Consider the following 6,000-nt stretch of genomic DNA (forward strand, 5'->3'; position numbering starts at 1 on the left):
ACCACCATACATCTCATCAAGGAAACCAAATGCAAGACCTATAAAAGAATCAAAGGATGCGAAGTATGGCACCTCTACACCCTTGTTGGCAGAAGCAATACCATTTTCAGGAGAAGTTTTAGGGAAAATTCCGTAGCTGTAGTTCACAAATTATGACTTTAATGACAGGAAGAAGTATCCTCAGTTCGCACTAGACTGATATTTGAAACAGGTGCATTACCCAGAAAATGGAGTGACAAGGCTAGAACCACAACAGTGGGAAAATGAGTTGGCACAATCAGTACTACTAAATATGTTAAATGTGCCGCACTTTAGCAGAAGTACAAGGAGCACAACGTGTGTGTGATAGTTTCTCGTGCTGGTGCATGATGGAAGATTATGGATGGGAAATAAGATCCCTATAGACCCAATGTTTATCTAGAGGATCACGAGACTACCATACCAAGGGCGGAACCCTGCTAAGGACTTCGTTGGAAAAGATTAGGACTGTGCTATAGTAGACATTATGAAGAATAAGTTTGGGTTAGCAAAAGGAAAGAGGGGATATAACATCAATTCAATAAATGACCAGGAAGTTCACTTCACAAGGCATGTATTGGCTGGGTATATCATGAGAATGTGTCAAGCAAATGAAGTTCCTACATCAGTAGTTTCATTAGCTGCACAGTGTGCCAATGAGGTTTAGTACAACCGGGCTGATTACCCAAGGAATTTCTAGATGATTGTCGCGAAGTCCAAGAGAAAGGTACCACATTCAAGTATTGTTGCGGGAGGAAACACTCTAGGGCCTTGGGTTGAAAACCCCAACAGAGCGGAGGGCATACAACAACAAGAAATGTGCAGACAAACAATCTAAATTCTTAAACTACTGAACTGGGAAGTAGTGGTATTACCCGAAGAATAATCCATATGATCAACCTTTACAATTCTACCTTCATGAGGAGAAAAAAGGATGCAAAATAATGATGATACAATAGCATCCATCTCATAAATCCAATTCCTACCTAAAAGGAGATAGTAATCCAGATTCGCATCAACTATCTCTACTTCAATATTTACCACCTTACCCCCAACACAAATGGGAAAGGTTGGAATAATCCCATGCGGTCTATGAGAATGACCATCAAATGTCATCAATAGAGTAGGTGAAGGAACAACTTGAGGCAATCCAATAGCTTTCCAACATGATATGGACATTACAAATGTGGAAGCTCCCTCATCGACTATAGTTCGAAAGATATTGGTCTTTCGATACGTAGATTTAATTTGAAAAGCCATATGATGGGGGAGTCTCTTCTTGATGTTTGACATATCGAATGTAAGCACAAGAGAATTTTTTGGGTCAACTGCTCTGATCACAATGAGTAATGCACTCCTTTGTGTGGGGCACGACTGGAGTACCTCTAACGCCGACATAGCACAAGGACTCTGAGCTAGATCTTCTATAATCGAGTAGTTTTGGGTTGCCTTAGAATTAGGGTTAATGGTCGAGCATTTTGCGGAGCCTTTTGGCATCTGAGGTATAGACTCAACTATGGGCCTCTCAATATGGAGTGGCTCTGAAACATTGGGTGCAGACTTAGCCTTGGACGACTCTGATTCACCATAATCACATGACTGTGTAACAACATCAATATGTGAACCCATCATGTAAACATTCGATGTATTTTCCCCTTCCTGGTTGCCTCCAACAGGGGTACGGTTACTAGAATTCGTGCCAGCAAGTAACTATTGCCCTTGGGGAAAAGGGTTAGCTAGCACAACCTAGGAGCTAGAAGATCCATGTTGAACCAATAAGCGTTGAGCATCTTGGATTTTAGGGCAAAGATGAGTCAAATGATTTCCATTGCATAACTTGCATGGAAATTTTACTTTCTTCTTACACTCTTTTTTACCCCCCTGCATCATTGCTAAGTTCTTTTGCATTACCCTTCCCATCCTGATTCTTTTTCCTACCTCGTCCTTTCTTCTTCCCATCAGATTGTTGGTTTCCTTTGGGGTTAGAAGTTTGGATGGAATTTATAGATGAAGGTTGAGAAGGCATAGGAACTGATGGTGATGCCTACATAGAAGAAGTAGTTTGTAAAGACAACTGCTGCAATTGATTTAGCAAGTTGGTCGTGTTAGCATCGATCGATCTGACTAGCCTATCGGCATGGGGACCTGGCTTTGACTTGGCTAAATCAACCTTGGATCTAGGAGCATTAGGCAAAATTTTCTGAAGAACCCTAGATTGAGAATATATAAGTTCTAACTGTTGGGCTCTAAAAATAGCCCGTTCTTCAGTGAACACACTGGAGAGCGATACATCCTTAGAGATATCAGGTTGTAAATATTTAAGAAACCATTCAAGAAGGAATTCTGCATACGAATTCTAAAACACAGAAAATAAATAATGCGAGAGCAGAAGACATAAAACACATATACACAAAGATTTTCCCTTGGATCCCAAAACCGGGACTACCAGCTTGATTTTTCATTATTGTTCATTTCAATGTTATAATACATATTTATACATGCCACCGCATCCAATACCACGGACCGAAAACCATCGAATCCAATACCATGGACTGAAAAACCATCGCGTCCAAAAAGCATGTGCGAAAATCATGCACAAAACCATAGGTGGGTCCGCCCAACCTAACATAGGGTCCAAAGCCAAAATTTTCTGGGGCGTTGCCTCGGACCCCATAAAGTGGGGTTACAGGTGCCCCTCAAACCCCCTATTAACTACATGGAAAGAATATAACACAACCCAACATTCTCCCACTTGTTGTTTTCTTTCCATAGGGTGCCACAAGAGAGCTTAGTCATTTTTCCAGCCCTGAAATGCCCATTGTCTCTCTACACCAAGAGAACTTCTCAGAGCTCATAGATTTTGTTAATGCATATGCAGTATTCTTCAAAGTGTCCACCTTTACCAGCAACACCTTTTTGTCTTCTATCATATCCCTCACAAAGTGAAACTGAACATCAATGTGCTTTGTCTTTGAATGATATGCGGGGTTCTTTGCCAAGAAAATTGGACTTTGGCTGTCACAGTCTATCCTTATAGCTTGCTGTACTAACCCCATACTTGAACACAATATTTGCAACCAAAATACTTTCTTAATTTCATAAGTGGCTACCATGTATTCTACTTCTGTAGTTGACAGTGCCACTACAGATTGTTTCTTACTCATCCAACTGACTGCTCCTCCAAATAGGTTAACACATACCCACTTGTAGATCTTCTTTGATCCATATCTCTAGCCCAGTCTGCGTCAACAAAGCCACGAATATCCAACACTCTGTCCAATCCCGGTCTTCCTTGGTAGCACAGACCATAATCACTAGTGCCACGCAAATACCTGAAAGCTCGCTTCACTGCTGTCCAATGCTCCTTTCCTAGTTTTGACATAAACCTGCTCAATAATCCGACTGCATGTGCAATGCTTGGTCTAGTATAGACCATTGCATACATCAGGCTACCGACTGCACTTGCATATGGAACACGGGACATGTCCTCTTCCTCTTCTTGTGTCTTGGGACATTGTTCAGGAGATAACCTCACACCTACAGGAATAGGAACCTTCATAGGTTTACTATCCTGCATATTAAACCTCTGCAGTATTGTATCGACATACCTCCTCTAGTTTAACTAGAGCTTCCTCTTTGTCCAGTCTCTTTTAATTTCCATGCCCAAAATATAATTTGCAGCACCAAGATCTTTCATGTAGAATTTGGAGGACATTTTCCATAGTAGAGTTTAGGCTTCTTTGATCCATATCAAGTTTACAAAGGATTTTTCGGCGAAGATCACATGAGACATCATTTGTTGACGCGTTTCGAACCAACCAGTGTGGTTCATCGTCAGGACAAGTTGAAGATACAGATCCAGCTTAGCAGGTTAAATAGACAGAGCAAAGCCTCCAACGGCTAAAAAGACAACAACTACTTTTGACTAGGTCCAGGGATCAAAAACCCTATTATTAACCTTGGGGGCTAGACCAATAAATAAAATAATAATATGATAAAAAATATTAATAAATAATTAAAATAATAAAAATAATTAAACAGTTATGTACGATTAGTACCTAAAAATAATTCCTAATAATAGTTAGTTAAAGATAAATGATAAAAATTATATCTAGGAAAAAATAAATAAATAAACAAATAAATAATAAATAACAAATAAATAAATAAATAAATTAATAAATAAAAATTAATCTAGAGAGGGACCAGTCCCTTAAAAATAATATTATGATAAAAGTTAAGTACTAATATTAATTTTTTTTTTTTTTTTAATAAATAATTAAAAAGCAAATAGGTTCCATCAGTAACTAAAATTAATTCAGAATTAAAATTCTATTCAATTATTAAATATAATTAAAAATATATTTATTTAGTTATAAATAAATAAATAAATAAATAAATAAACAATAAGTAAATAAGTAAATAAATTAATAAATAAAAATTAATCTAGAGAGGGACCAGTCCCTTAAAAATAATATTATGATAATAGTTAAATACCAATATTAATAGAAAATTAAAATTTTTAATAAATAATTAAAAAGCAAATAGGTCCCATCAGTAACTAAAATTAATTCAGAATTAAAATTCTATTCAATTATTAAATATAATTAAAATTACATATAATTAATATAATTTTTTTTTTTTTTCTAGTTAAGACTAACCTAAGTACCCACAGGGGATTTGAACCGGTGACCTATCGCAAGGAGTGCCTTAACAACGCACCCATTCACCGTCAATCCAAAACCCTGTGGGCATAATTAATATAATTTTAATTAATATAATATATATAATTAAAATTATATATAATTAAATTTTTTTTTTTTTTTTTTCTAAGTTAAGACTAACCTAAGCACCCACGGGGGATTTGAACCAGTGACCCATCGCAAGGAGTGCCTTAACAAGGCACCCATTCACCGTCAATCCAAAGCCCCGTGGGCTATATATAATTAAAATTATTTTAATTAATACAATATAATTAAAATAACTTTAATTATATTATATTAATTAACCTTATTATATTATTTAAAATAATATTTATATTAAAATTATGTTTTAGAATTAAAGTTATATTATCCTAGGGGACCAACCCTTAAAAATGATTCAAAAAAAAAAAAAAAATAATAATAATAATAATAATAATAATAAAAATAAATAAAAAAAATAAAATAATAATAATAATAATAATAAAAATAAATAAATAAATAAATAAATAAAATAAAATAAAATAATACTAATGATAATAATAATTCAGAATAATAATAGAAAAAAAAAAAAAAAGACTAGGACGAGAGTGCTGGGACCCAACACCGACTGATTTTCCAGCCATCATCTCTATTGAGATTACTCGGCCTCTTTTCAATCTCAAGCGCCTCCCTAAATTTCCGATGATGGAAGTGCGAAACCTTCGCAATAACACTAGCTTCCTCAATACAAACATGATGCTTGGTTTTCTCGGCGTGCTCAGCTAAAGCGGAAGACTTAGTACGCCTATGCTTGAGATCTGCTACATGCTCACTAATCCGTTGATTAATGGAGCGACCAGTTTCCCCAATGTAGGGGGTCCCACAGGAACAGGGGATCAAGTACACACCTTTCATATCTTTAGGGTGGATAGGATCCTTCGCTGATCTGAGGGACATGCGAATAGTGTTCAGGGGCCTAAAGGTCACAGGGACATCATGTGACCTGCGAATCCTACCAAATGATGTCTCATGTGATCTTCGCCAAAAAATCCTTTGTAAATTTGGAGGACAATTGGGTCTTCAAATCCTGGATAATTTCTTTGTCATTTCCAACCAGCAACATATCATCCACATACAAGACCAGATAAATAACACAGTCACCAATTAATCTAAAATACACACAGTGATCTGCTTTGCTTCTGGTGAAGCCAAGTCCCCATATAAATGTATCAAATTTCTCATACCACATCCTTGGTGACTGTTTTAACCCATACATAGACTTCTTTAACTTGCATACCAGTTC

The sequence above is a fragment of the Pinus tabuliformis genome, chromosome X (genome assembly GCF_031772625.1).
Source record: "Pinus tabuliformis cultivar Carrire ecotype Pingquan chromosome X, CPIR1, whole genome shotgun sequence".
NCBI classification, from domain to species: domain Eukaryota; kingdom Viridiplantae; phylum Streptophyta; class Pinopsida; order Pinales; family Pinaceae; genus Pinus; species Pinus tabuliformis.